This window comes from Hypanus sabinus, chromosome 23 (assembly GCF_030144855.1).
Source record: "Hypanus sabinus isolate sHypSab1 chromosome 23, sHypSab1.hap1, whole genome shotgun sequence".
Lineage (NCBI taxonomy): Eukaryota > Metazoa > Chordata > Chondrichthyes > Myliobatiformes > Dasyatidae > Hypanus > Hypanus sabinus.
Genome location: NC_082728.1, coordinates 46,020,525 through 46,035,446, shown reverse-complemented (window position 1 = coordinate 46,035,446; position 14,922 = coordinate 46,020,525). Strand labels below are relative to the sequence as shown.

The window sequence follows — 14,922 nt, the reverse complement described above, 5'->3', positions numbered from 1 at the left end:
TGAACTAACCTCCTCTCCCATAGTTTCTTCAAATTGATTCCCGCCCCCCCATCTTACTAGTTTAAAGTCTGCCCTGTAGCCCTAGCAAACCTCCCCGCTAGGATATTGGTCCCCCCAGGATTCAAGTGTAACCCGTCCTTCTTGAACAGGTCACGCCTGCCCCAGAAGAGGTCCCAATGATCCAGAAACTTGAATCCCTGCCCCCTGCTCCAATCCCACAGCCACGCATTCATCCTCCACCTAATTCTATTCCTACTCTCACTGTCGCGTGGTACAGGCAGTAATCCCGAGATTACTACCTTTGCGGTCCTTCTTCTTAACTGCCTTCCTAACTCCCTATACTCTCGTTTTAGGACCTCTTCCTCTTTCCTACCTATGTCATTGGTACCTACATGTACCACGACCTCACCCTCCCACTTCAGGATATCTTGGACGCGATCCGAAACGTCCCGAACCCTGGCACCAGGGAGGCAGACTACCATCTGGGACTCCCAATCACCTCCACAGAACCGCCTGTCTGAACCCCTGACTATCAAGTCCCCTATTACTATGGTCCTCTTTCTTCTATCCCTACCCTTCTGAGCTACAGGGCCGTCCTCTGTGCCGGAGGCCCGGCCACTGTCACTTCCTCCAGGTAGGCTGTCCCCCCCAACAGTACTCAAACATGAGTACTTATTGTCAAGGGGTACAGCCACTGCGGTACTCTTTAGTACCTGCCTCTTCCCCTTCCTGACCGTGACCCACCTATCTGCCTCCCGTGGCCCCGGAGTGACCACCTGCCTGTAACTCCTCTCAATCACCTCCTCACTCTCCCTGACCAGACGAAGGTCATTGAGCTGCAGCTCCAGTTCCCTAACTCGGTCCCTCAGGAGCTGCAGTTCGGTGCACCTGGCGCAGATGTGGACGTCCAGGAGGCTCGGAGACTCCAGGACCTCCCACATCCGACACCGAGAACAACAAGCTGCCCTCACTCTCATACTTCCCGAATAACTGTAAATAACAAGGAGAACTAAAAGATAAGCCTACTGTGCCCTCTTCCACCTAAGCCCTCTGAGCCCAAGCCCTACACTCTGCTCCTGGCTCACTCCACTGCCCGCAAACGAAGCTGCCCGCTGCTTAAGGCTGCGTTCTTTTTATATCTTCCCTCCTTGCCAGGCCTCCTTCACACACCTGCGCAGTCCCGCCTCCCAGAACTCCGATCTGAGAAGCAATTTGAAAATGGCCGCCGCCTCACTTCCTCTCAATGCCTCGCTGTCTTCTTCCAAAATGTGAATGGAAATCAGAATTAAATTGTATGGTCACTGGAAAGTTCCGCCTGTTGTGGATGGAGCAGAGGTGCTCAACAAAGCTGTTTCCCCAGTTTACGATGGGTCTCACCAGAGTAGAGGCAGTCACATTGGGAGCACCGGACAGAGTAGATAGCACCGGCACATCCGCAGGTGGAGTGCCGCCTCACCTGGAAGGACAGTTTGGGGACCTAAAAGGAGGTGAGGGAGGAGATGTATGAGCAGGTGTAGTACTTAGGCTGGTTGCAGGGTTAAGTGCCTGGAAGGAAATTAGTGGGAATGGCCAAATGGACAAGGGAATCATAGAGGGAGCAATCCCTGTGGAAACTGGGGATAAAGATACACTTAGTGGTAGAATCCCTTCAGAGAAGCTGGAAGTTGCAGAGGATAATGTGCTGGATGCGAAGGCTAAAGGTGTGGTAGGTAAGGATAAGAGGAACTCTATCAATGCTAAGGTGCAGGGAAGATGGGGTGAGCGCATATGTTTGGGTAATAGAGGAGTTGTGGGTGAGGGCAGCATCAGTTGTGGAGGGAGGAAAATCCCTTTCTTTGAAGAAGGAGGATATCTCTGATGTTCTGGAATGGAAAGTTGATTTCATTAATATTTCTTTCTAACCTAACACTCACCCTGATGATCATTCAGAGGAGCTGGTTCCCATCTGTGCAGGTAATCATCTGCCACTCTTTGCAACCTGCCTGTTAACTTTGAATATTCCTCACACTTTAAAACCAGGTGATTTTAAACATAACTCCTTCTGGCAATCTCTTGAAGGGGGGTGTTCCCATGAACATAAAGGGCAAGTGTTGCCCACAAATTGCCAAGGTATTTCTGAAGCCCCCTTATTTTATGATGCAAAGATTAGATTCATCCCTTGAAAGTGACATCACAGGTAGACAGGGTCAGAAGCTGAGCTTTCGGCACATTGGCCTTCATAAATCAGAATATTACAGGAGATGGAGTGTTATGCTGAAGCTGTGCAAGATGTTGATAAGGCGTAATTTGGAGTGTTGTATGCAGTTTTGGTCACCTACCTACAGGTAAGATAACAATAAAATTGAAAGAGTGAACTTAGAAATATAGAAACCCTACAGCACAATACAGTCCCTTCGGCCCACAAAGTTGTGCCAAACATGTCCCTACCTTAGAAATTACTATAGCTCTATTTTTCTAAGCTCCATGTACCTATCCAAAAGTCTCTTAAAATACCCTATTGTATCCGCCTTCACCACTGTTGCCAACAGCCCATTCCACGCACTCACCACTCTCTGCGTAAACATGACATCTCCTCTGTACCTACTCCCAAGCACCTTAATCCTGTGTCCTCTTGTGGCAGGCATTTCAGCCCTGGGAAAAAGCCTCTGACTATCCACACGATCAATACCTCTCGTTATCTTATACACCTCTATCAGGTCACCTCTCATCCTCCGTCGTTCCAAGGATAAAAAGCTGAGTTCACTCAACCTGTTTTCATAGGTCATGCTCCCCAATCCTTGTGAAGAAAAAAGAATGAGTAGGATGCTGCCAGGATTTGATACCTAAGTTACAGGGAAAAGTTGAATAGGTTAAGACTTAATTTACCCTGGAACAGAGGAGAATGAGGAGAAATCTTACAGAGCTTTACAATATTATGAGGGATATAGACAGGATAAATGCAAGGAACCTTTGTCCACTGAGGTTGGGTGAGGCTAGAACTAGAGGTTATGTGTTAAAATGGAAGGTGAAATGTTTAAGGTAAATTTGAGGGTGAACATCTTTGCTCAGAGGGAGGGATGAGTGTCTAATATTCTGCCAGAGAAAGTGGCGGATTCAGATACAATTAAGAGCATGGATGAGAGGGGTATGGAGATAAGGTGCAGGTGTGGGTAAATGGAACTAGGCAGAAAGACAAATTGGCATGAACTTGATGGAAGGACTTGCATCTATGCAAAGTATGGCTCTTCACTACTTTAGCTAATGCAACCTCTCTATCAATATTCTCTCTGTTCTAAATGCAGGAACTTGTCAATTTTGGAGAGTCATTCAGTTTGTTATTATCATAATAATATCTGAGCCTATCAGTATACTGATATTAGTGACCAGGTGTTATTGAATGATGATTTTGTTGTTTACCACTTCCAAAGGGCATTGGAGATACAATAGATTTCTTGGAGCTATACGTGCTACTTATATGGATCAAAGAGAAGAGAGCTACATTCTGCATGCCTTGTTGATAACAACACACTTAGCATTTCCACTCAGTTCATTACTTATTCTCCTGTTCATCACAGATCTGTTTGTTTCCCTGCGACATGCTGAGTTAGACAATTTGGTGATTTTTAGCCGACGTTGACTTTCCATGAGTCACAGGTCTCTTCCTGGAAACTGACAGCAAAACAATAAAATGTATTTTGTTTTTTGATGAAAGGTCATCAAACTGTTGTGTTAACTTTGCTTCGATTGGATTTAAGAAATGTAATGGACACAAGTCCTGGTTATGCAACCACCGGCACCAGAAAGCCAATTTCTGAAGAATATTGATCATGGCTAGGGTCACCTATCTTGAAAGATACTGACCAGAAGAAAGCAATGGCAAATCACTTCTGTGATTTGGACAGACCATGATTGACCATGTCATATGACAAGGCATAAAATGATGAAGATGATTGGCCATTAATATAAAAATGAAATGTCATTGAATGGCTTTTTCTTGTAACTTTTATAATGAATAAAGTTTATTTTCATTAAAAAATGTTAAAACTTTTCCTTGCAATGGTGCTGCCTGACCTGCTGATTGTGTTTCTTTCGCAACTATTTTACAATACGTTCCATGTTTATATGTTCTGTACACTCTTGTATTTTTTAGCAAATCCGACATCAAGAGAAATTGATTTCCTGGCATTGAGTCTATCTGTCAATCAATTCCATAAATTATTGTAGCAATTGTAATCTTTGTAAATTTTACTTGTCTTCATGGGGATTTAGATACAATAGAATTAGGGTCAGTTTGTCAAATGCTGATGAGCATCTACATAAATCTTGTCTCAATGAATCTTATCCTTCTTCAGGGACTGGGATGTAATTGGTCTTCAGTGTCAGAGGGGCAACCAGCAATTTATAACATGAATAAATCCAGCCTCCATAAAATCCATCTTTCTCCAGTGGCTTCTCCAGTGACTAAGTCAATCAATCACATCCTCCAGCTATGCATCAATTAAGTAAATACAGTAAATGTAACTATACTTCAGCAGCACCCAGGCAGCTATGAATCAATAAGCCAATTAAATTAGTGCTTCACACGTTCAGTGGGACTTTAACAAGGAGGGAGGGGGATAGAGAGAATAAAGGCTATGTCATTGTAGGGAAAAACTCAATCTGTGTACTTGCAGTTTTTGGAGATTAGAAGAATGCAGAGTGATCTTATTGAAACATATGAGGTCTATGGGGAACATATTAAGATGAGTGACCTTATATGCTTCAATATGATCTCTCTTCATGGAAAGAGTCTGGATCAGAGGAGATTATTACAAACTCGGAGTGATCCTTTGAGGCAGAGATGTGCAGAAGTTTCTTCTGGCATAACTAGAGATCTCCACCCTCGAGGGTTACGGAGGTCAAATTACTGGAAGGTTAGAAAAATTGAAGGCTGTGTCGGGTGAACGATTAGTTTTTGTTGTGCTGCAGATCGTGGTCTTTCTTGGAGGCTTTGCTTTTGTTTGCTTGGTGGGTGGAGATGCTGACTCTTTTTGCTGAAGTAACTGAGGGAGGGGAGGGTTGGTGCTTTGCAGCTGCTTGGACATGGGGGGAGTAGGGGGTCTCTGGGTTTCTAACATCTTTATGTTTATTCATTCTTAGGCTACCCTTCTGTTTTCGTGGATGTCTGTGGAGATAAAGAACTTCAGCTATATTGTATGCATTCTCTGATATTAAATGGAACAACTGAACTATGGGGAAACAGCTCAGAAGAAGAGTAAGACTTGGAGGTGAAATGGTCATGATCATATTGAATATTACCAAGCACACCTTTCCCTACCCCCCTCTTTCTGCTTTCCGCAGGGATCACTCCCTACACGACTCCATTGTCCACTCGTCCCCCCATCCCTTCCCACCGATCTCCCTCCTGGCACTTATCTTTGTAAGTGGAACAAGTGCTACACCTGCCCTTACACTTCCTCCCTCACCACCATTCAGGGCCCCAGACAGTCCTTCCAGGTGAGGCGACACTTCACCTGTGAGTCGGCTGGTGTGGTATTCTGCATCCGGTGCTCCCGGTGTGGCCTTTTATATATTGGTGAGACCCGACGCAGACTGGGAGACTGTTTCACTGAACACCTACGCTCTGTCTGCCAGAGGAAACAGGATCTCCCAGTGGCCACACATTTTAATTCCACGTCCCATTCCCATTCTGATATGTCTATCCATGGCCTCCTCTACTGTCAAGATGAAGCCACATTCAGGTTGGGGGAACAACACATAATATACCGGCTGGGTAGCCTCCAACCTGATGGCATGAACATTGACTTCTCTAACTTCCGCTAATGCCCCTCCTCCCCTTCTTACCCCATCCCTGATATATTTAGCTTTTTACCCCCCTCCTTTTTTTCTCTCTTTCTGCCCACTCTGCCTGTTCTCCATCTCCCTCTGGTGCTCCTCTTTCTCTTTCTTTCTCCCAAGGCCTCCCGTCCCATGATCCTTTCCCTTTTCCAGCTCTGTATCCCTTTTGCCAATCACCTTTCTGGCTCTCAGCTTCACCCCACCCCCTCCGGTCTTTTATCATTTCGCATTTTCCCCTCCCCCTCCTACTTTCAAATCTCTTACTATCTTTCCTTTCAGTTAGTCCTGACGAAGGGTCTCGGCCCAAAACGTCGGCAGCGCTTCTCCCTATAGATGCTGCCTGGCCTGCTGTGTTCCACCAGCATTTTGTGTGTGTTGCTTGAATTTCCAGCATCTGCAGATTTCCTTGTGTTTGCCTCTTGAATATTATGAGTGTTCACTCCAGCTCCTATTTTCTTCTGTGTGTGTGTGACCAAAACACCTATCATGATGGAATTCAATCAATCTCCTCACTCAGTTAAATGCACTCAGTTGCTCTATCTGTTAGTGCCACACTCCCAGATGTTTGTTCTTGGTACTGCTTATACATGAAGGAGGCTGCTGGGAATGCACAATGACACTGATTGGCAGCAGCGCAAGACTCCAGGTCGCTGGGATTATGGGGTACCTTAAATTGTTCTTAGTGTGGAGGTGAGTGGCAGTACCTGGAGGGATTTGAGGTGAATATAGTAGAATAAAATGTGATTAGTTTGGGTGGGAGGGTGGGATGGTAAGGCAAACTGCTGGGGAAACTCAACTAGTGGAAGCAATATCTATGGAGACAAACAGATGGTTGATGTTTAGGGTCCAGACTCTGCATCAGCACTGATTGTAGAGAAAGGATAAATATTATAAAGAGGTGAGAGGGCAGGATGAGATAGGACTAGTAGGTGATAGGTGGTAACAGCTGACGTGGGAATGATAGCCAGATGAAAATGGATGATTAATATTTGGTAAAAACATTTATTGGACTAAAAGGCCTGTTTCTATGGTAATATGATTGTTCATTCACCACAAGTTCTCTTTATCTTCTCCATAATGAACCATTCATGTAAACCCTCCATGTGCTCTCACCCAACCACCTCCCATCAGTTCTGAAATAAGGAGATTTAAAGGATTGTGAGCAACACACTAGATGGCAACAGTTTGCACTTAGCAAACCTCCCATTCATCTTCTTTTTGTTCTAGCTATTTCACCTCTGCTCTTTTAGTCAAAAAATGCCGGAAGTGTCAGCTGTTATTTCCCTCCGTAGATGCTATATGACCCTTTAAGTTCCTCCAGCACCTGGTCTGTTGCTCCAGATTCAAGCATGTGATGTCCTTTTTTTTTGTCTCCTTTAAAGGATCTTTGGCAGAGGAGCTCAGAATGATTAAAGAGTAAAGCAGGCAAAACTTATTTCTGGTGCAGAAGAACTCGCAGCCAGTAGAAATAAATTGAAATATTTGACGAAATGATTAAAAGCCAGAAAACAAATGGAGAGTTTTTTTCTTCATTCGCCCTGGGGCAGGAGATTACCTTCAAGAGAAGCCTTCAAAAGGGAACCTTGCAATTATCTGCAGGCTTTAGAGAGGGTGCAGAAGAGGCTTAGCAGGTTTAGAGGCTAAGTGCTATCGTGAGTGGCTGGATAAACTTGGGCTGTTTTCCTTGGATGGTGGAGGCTGAGGGGAGATCGTATAGAGGTTTATATGAGAGGCATAGATAGCCTAGACAGGGAGTATCTCTTTTTCCAGGGTAGAAATGTCTAATACAAGAGGACATGCATTGAAGGTGAGAAGGGGTGGATTCAAAGGGAATGTAAGGATGAAGTTTTTTCTCAGAGAGTAATGGATGCTTGGAATGCACTGCTTGGTTCGGTGGTAGAAGCAAATACATTAGAGGCTGTTAAGAGATGTTTAGGCACATGAATATGAGAAAGACAGAAGGATAAAGACATTGTGTAGGTAGGAGGGATTAGTTTTGGGAGTTTTTTTGATTTCCTTTTTTGCTGGTTTTGACACATTATTATAGGCCCATTATGGGCTCAAGCTTGTTCCTGGACTGTACTGTTCTAAGTTCTATGATAAAGAGCAGTATACAGACAGATGGAGCAATAGGATAAGCACACACAAAATGCTGGAGAAACTCAGCAGGCCCGGCAGCATCTAGGAAAATAATACAGTCAATGTTGCGGGCCGAAACCATTCGGCAGGATTGAAGAGAAAAAGCTGAGGAGTAGATTTAAAGGTGGGAGAGGGGGGGGGGAGAGAGAGAGAGAGAGAGAGAGAGAGAGAGAGAGAGAGAGAGAGAGAGAGAGAGAGAGAGAGACACACAAGGTGATTGGTGAAACCTGAGGGGGAGGGGATGAAGTAAAGAACTGGGAAGCCCAAAATATCAGCTGTACTATTTTCCTAGATGCTGCATGGCCTGCTGAGTTCCTCCAGCATTTTGTGTGTGTTTTCAGATTTCCAGCATCTGTAGATTTTCTCTTTTTTAAAAAAAAAATTTTAAACCCCCAATTCTCCAACAGCCCTCTGCTCACCACCCGCTTCCCCCAACCACAGCAGTTGGCTGACCCTGTAGATTTTCTCTTGTTTGTAATTGGACCAATGGGATGGTTTCATAGAGCCAAAATTTCTCCCTCTGTGTTTGATTATGTCAAAGAATAATCTCTGTACTGAAAATCACTGTTCCAAACAATTCCTTAGAAGAGTAATAACTTTGAGTTTTTTTTATATGCTGGAAGAACAGACAATAAAACAGCCTTCAGTATTTATGGCTGAGAAATTCCCCTCAGTGACATGTGAGTGTTCACATTAATATGGCTCCCATGTGGTCCAAACTGGCCCAAATTTTATAGCACCGCCTTACCATATTTTGCAGGTAAGAGAAAATGCCTTTCATATAATAGCTTAAATGATCGGGATGCTGCAGGTCCAGAACAGAAAAAAGTAGTTGTTGAGGTTGCAAAGCAAAAGTTTATGTTCTGTAGCATTCTGGCTCCAAACAGCGCCATCGGTTATTCTGCAGTGACTCAGTTTAACATGTCAAATTATACACTGAAATTTTAAACACGAATAAAAGCAGAATAATTACTCATTGTCTTGTTTCTGCTGGCTGATTGCAACTAAACTGAAAGAACTGTGACCACTAGTACCGCGAGAACTCAAAGGATGAGTCCAATCAGTGGCAGGTACCAAAGTCAAATCTGACTGCAAAATTCACTTTAAGTACTTATTTGTTTACACTGGGGAACCAAGTCATCTTTAAAATCCTCAAAAAGTGTTGTGCATGTAATAAATTATTTTACAGGTCAGTGGAAATTCGGTAGGTGAAGGGAATGATCTCCAAATGTAGTGAGAGCTGCACCAAGCAGGAAGACAATGTCATCTGTAATGTGACTTAGTGAAAAAGCAAAGATAGATGTAGCAACATGGAGCTTTTATGAAGGATAGTAAACTCAATTAATAACAAAATCCAATACAGAGATATGTCAAAAGTTATACCATATGGTAGCACTGTTCCTAAAGCCACACTTATATACACTACGAACAGAAATCACTGGATGACTGTACTTGAGAAAAGATATTTGTGCCATTTGAATCTGTCCATCCTGAAAACTATGATGTCTGCATTGGGCCTCTTCAGAAAAGAATTCTTGGAATTCTTGCCTTGAATGTCTTGTCAGAATGACCAAGCAATGATCAGTCTATGTGAGGGAGAATTTGTTGGTGTCTGTCTCAACTTTAACAACCAATAATCTAAACCATGTATGCTTTTGTCAAGTTTAGCCTGAGCAGTGCTCTGAAAGTTGTGCTTTCTTTAATTCCTTTGGCATGGAGAAAATCTTTCAATTCTCAACAAATCTAAAATGATTGTCTTAAAATGTTTGATTTAATTTATTGGGGTTTTAAACAGTGTTTGGATGTTCTGGCAGAATTTTGGATCTTACTCGCAAACCCTGGTCTTTTTTTTGTGCAAAGATATGAATCTTTCTGCCATGCTTTCTCCTGTGGGGTTTATCATTCAAATGGATTAGCTGCCCTGCACTGGGAACATCTCTCCTTGTTAAGGCGTGCTCCATTTTCTTGCTGTATTGTAGTTGCACTGGCATCGGCCACACGTTAACATGCTGACTAAGGTCACTGCTGCATCAACAACATCCAGCTGTAGTTGTGCCTGCAACTGGAGTGCAAAATCCAAAGCCATCTTAGCACCATGCAAGCTTGCAAGTGTCAATCATGATTTTTTTTATTGTACACCGTCACTCAATCACAAAGTGCATGGAAAACATACGTTTCACAATTAACTGTGGTTTCATCCTTTCAGCTCCTATTTAGACACTGGCACTTTTAGAATGCAGAGTGATACAAACATTTATTGCTTGATGAAAGATCTGCCAAAGGTAAAGACCTGTCAAGAGTCTGCCCACACCCGTATAAGTATGTGATTTGAACTAAGTATTTGGCAAATAGTACACCATTTAATCTTTTTAAGAGACACAGAGGTATAAGCCTTTTGGAAGTAAAATAATTATGTGATTAACTCAAGTTCAACACCAATTACAGAATTCAGGCGTACAACTATTTTCTGTTTGACAAGGCTCTTTAAATTTGCTGCACGTAACTGTCAATATTTCAAGCTGGTGTAGTGTTGCAGTAATTCTAAGGGCATATATGGACTGCAAATTATAAATGCATGAGGACCATATGCTGTAATTGACACTTTAGGACTTAAATAGTCTAGTAAACTTCGACCTTAGTGCTGCCAACATGTGTCAGATCATATTTTTACATCTTGAAACTGAAGAAACTGTTTATGGGGCTATGAATGGTAGCTTATACTTGTATTTGAACTCTCATATCATACTCAAAATTCATGTTCACATTACTCATTTTCTGTTACCATTTTAAAACGGCGCTTTTTCATTTTAAAAATGGACATCAGTGGATATCCTCTAATCTAAGTGACAATCAAAACCTTCTTCAGCTGTAAGGGCTTTAATTTCAAACTTCTCACTTTACTTTGCTGATGAGGTTAAGTACCCGCCATCTGCCAAAGTTCAAAGTACTTTTATTATCGAAGTATGTATACATAACACAACTTTTGGATTCGCCACCTTCCAGACAGCCACAAAACAAAGAGACCCCAAAAGAACCCGTTAAGAAATGTCAGACAGCCAATGCACAGACACGCAAATAACTAAAGTGAACAAATAGCATTTAGAATTCAAATGTTTTGAAAGCCACAAAGCCAGGCATCACTGCAGCTGAAGCAGTGCGCAGCCTCGGTTCAGCGCAGAGCTGAGTAAACGTCGCAGAGAAATGAGCAGAACCGTGCAGAATCAGGGAGAACCCTCACGTCTGGTCCCAACATCCTGACCTTTTCAACCTGGCCCAGTACTTAAATCTTCCAAACACTGAGTCTACAAGGTACAAATCAGAATGCAATGGAACATTCTCTGCTTGACTGAATGAGTTCAACTTCCACAAATTTAAAATCTTGACACCATTCAGGACAAATCTGGACAACTGAACATCAGCTCAATGTCTCTTCCCAAAGTGAACAGGGAAGAGTGAGGTAAGTTCCAGTCAAAGAGACAAGAAGACAGATCAAAAAATGCTAATATTTAATTGAATTAAATAAACTAACAATTGTGGATGAGAGCAGGGTTTAAACAGACTGCAGGTGATGAGCTGGAACCAAATGGCAGGTGACTCCCATTAGCTGGGTGGAGCCTGTTTGTGCAGGCCTGACGTAAATATTGTCAAGCTAATCCGACAAGTAGAAAATATTAAATCACACTCTGATGTGTCTTGCAGGCTCTAGAAAGACTGGGTCAGGGGGCTGATTGCCTATTACAGGATACCCAGCCTCATCAGCAAAGCAGAGTAAAGGATTCGTAAAGGCCTTTACAGTTGCAAAAGGGTTTGATAACCACTGAGCAGCCAAGAATCTGTATTTGTAAAATGAGTAAGTGATTTTGGGCACGTTTGTTTCAATGTTTGTGATCATTACTAGTAAAATCTCAGCCATTGGAAATGGGTCTGGTGATTTCTTGGTTCAGTTCACCCAAAAGTCAAGTAATTTCCTTGGCAACACGAGTGAATCTGCAGATGCTGGAAATAAATAAAAAAACTCAAAATGCTGGCAGAACTGAGATTTGTCCTCTCACAGGCAGCAATGAAACAAAAAATGTCACTCCTGATGAAGGTTTTCGGCCTGAAACGTCGTCACTACCACCTCCCATAGATGCTGTCTGGCCTGCTGAGTTCTGCCAGCATTTTGTGTTTTTTAACATAATTTCCTTGTTGTATTATGTGTACATAATGATGTAAACAACACATTTTAATTAATTTATTCAAAGTGTAAAAATTTGTCAGCTAGACGCACACAATTCAGTAAAGAGTACAGCATGCTAATGTTGTAATTATTGTATGATTTAAATGGACAACACTAGGACAATGTTTTTTTTATTGTCAATATATTACATATTATTTCTTCTGGACTGCAGTAAAAACAAATGTTTGCAACCTGCAGTTCAGGACTAATCCAAGTTTAGATGGTGCCAGCACCTGAGCAACAGTGACATCCTACAGACAATTCATGAAACTACTTTTACTTCTTTCAAATATGATTCTTCTACCAAGCTGCATGCAATTGGGGCCTGTAAGTGTGTATTTGGACTGGTGTTTTGCTGTCTCTGAAGGAGTTCTGTGAGGTTTGGAGCAGAGTGTACAGCTGGAGGCCCGGAAGACTGGAAGCACTGGTATAATCCCATGAACAACTCCAACTGAAGCATCGAGGATGAGAGGCCACAATCAATTCCATTACTTTTCCCCGATTGAGGCAACAAGGATGAGATCAGAGGATTGGAGGGTGTTTGTCTGCCTGCAGTTGACTGGTCTTTCTCTCCCTCTCGCTTGCTGCTGTCAGAGGAAAGTACAAGACTCTTGGTGTCCATGTTGCAAGGATCGATCAGAGAGACTGTGGACTTGTTTTTCAGGCTTTGGGGTTTGGGGTTCATGTTGCATGTGTTCCTGGATTCTGGTTACTTTTTTTTTGCTGTTTTTGATCAGTTTAATTGGGGCGGTTGATGTGATCTGTGTCACTTCAGTAAAGAATGCTTGCCCTGTCGTCTGCAGTGAGCTAGTGGCACAACACTGAACTGAACTAAACTGAATACGACTGGACTCCTGGTTTGATGTTCAATGTTTTATGTATTGTACACTTAGCTTTTTGCCGTTTCCACAATTTCTGTCTTCACGCATTGGGTGCTTGTGTTTAGTTGAACAGATTCCATGGTGTTTGTTGTTTCATTGCTGCCTGTGGGAGGACAAATCTCAGAAATGTATTCTGTGTACATACTCTAATAATAAAAGTACTTTGAATCTTTGAATAACATCCTCAGCCCACCCATTGTCCAACCAAACCTGATCAAAGCTCTCAATCATGGTCTGATCAGCCTGCAAATCTCCTAATTTGATTGGAGGCCTTGTTGTTTAGAAGCCACATAAATTATTGATATCCTCTCATCTCCAATTTCCCTTCCCTTGCCTTCCCACCTGCACCCTCAATTCACCCCTATGATATCTGTGTTCTCACTCCATTCCCTCCTTTACAATGCCCAGGGAAATTTCAGATTGGGCTTCATTGTTACTTGTGTGCAAACCACGCTATTTTTTTTTTAAACCCAGGATGTCCCAAATTTTGTAGTTTTCTTGATGAATTCATATTTGGTTATTAGCATTAAACTTCACCACTTATATATAATGTAACTAAAATATGTGAAATACAGTTTGTTGGCAAGTATCTTGAGTTATTTGATGAGGAATCCTCCAGACCATCAATGTATGAGCAAGCCAAGAATTCAGTAGGAAAGGGCTGTGCAATGGACTTAGAGAGTAAGTATATGAAAGAGAAGGGAATGGAAGGCAATGTAATTGCGTTAAATTATATGAAATGGCAGAGAGTTCAATGTGAATCATAAATGCCATCATGGACTTGGCTCGATATGAGTCTTATTTTTCATCAGCCTACCTTGTGTAATTTGTTGCAGTTAATTGAACAGTTAACACAATTTTTTTTAGACAAGTATTTATGTTACATTGTGGAATTACTCTAAAATATTTGATATATTAGCTTTGAGAGTGTTGTGCAAATAGAGACATATTTTTACACTTAGAGCTGTTCTAATACATGACTCAGTGGGCTCCCATTTCAAATATTCAGCAGTCTTCACACTTCTGCTGCTGCACAACCCACATGAAATTTCATAGGATCATAAGAAATTTCATAAGTTTATGTCAGAGAAAGAGGCCTCTCAGCCCGTTGTGGCTGAGCTAGCCAATGAAGAAGTATCCAACCCATTTCCATCTTCTGAGCACTCGATCCATAACCCTGCGGTCAATCGCTTTTCCAGTATGCACCCCAGGGTGCTGTTTAATTGCAACATAGGCTTCTGCCTCTGCTACGTTTGCTTGTGTGAGTTCCAGACTCCCACCACACTTTGAATGAATGCATTTTCCTCATCTCCCCTGCATTCCTTCCATCAATTATTTTAATTCCATGCCCTTGAATTACATCCTTCAATGAAGAATAATATTCTCAGTTCCTTCTTCCACGATTGCTGTGTACAGTTATGACTTCTGTGCTTATCCCTTGTACCAAATAAAATAGTGGGAAAAGGAAACAAATTGTTATAAAGCTTGAATGCAAATGATAAAATGACATTATAATTATTGGATAGTTTTTAAATCCTATGTATCTAGATGGAACTTTGAGTGGTCTAAGTTGAATTGTATCCCAGACTGGTTAATAGACAATAGACAATAGGTGCAGAAGTAGACCATTCGGCCCCTCGAGTCTGCACCGCCATTCTGAGATCATGGCTGATCATTCACTATCAATACCCAGTCACTGCCTTGTCCCCATATCCCTTGATTCCCCTATCCATCAGATATCTATACTGAGATGGAAATTGCAAACCTCACCACTCATTCTGGCTACAGTAATGGTACAGCAGGTATGAGGACCACCAATATTGTACTATTGCTTATAAAGGGGAAGGATAACCTGTATCATTACTT

The 14,922-nt window shown here is 42.3% G+C and overlaps 1 long non-coding RNA gene across 13 annotated transcripts in view; it reads left to right on the top strand.

Moving 5' to 3' along the window:
* Positions 1-13,590, top strand: part of LOC132380175 (uncharacterized) — an 81,603-nt gene extending 68,013 nt beyond the window's left edge. For 11 of the 13 annotated variants that reach the window (XR_009507681.1, XR_009507679.1, XR_009507678.1 and 8 more), the window contains one exon: positions 5,119-6,545. This is a non-coding gene — a long non-coding RNA (uncharacterized LOC132380175). Of the gene's footprint in view, positions 1-5,118; positions 6,546-7,199; positions 8,079-12,347 lie in introns of those variants that run through there. The other 2 variants (XR_009507690.1, XR_009507689.1) reach the window with 2 other exon arrangements.
* Positions 13,591-14,922: the final 1,332 nt, after the last annotated feature.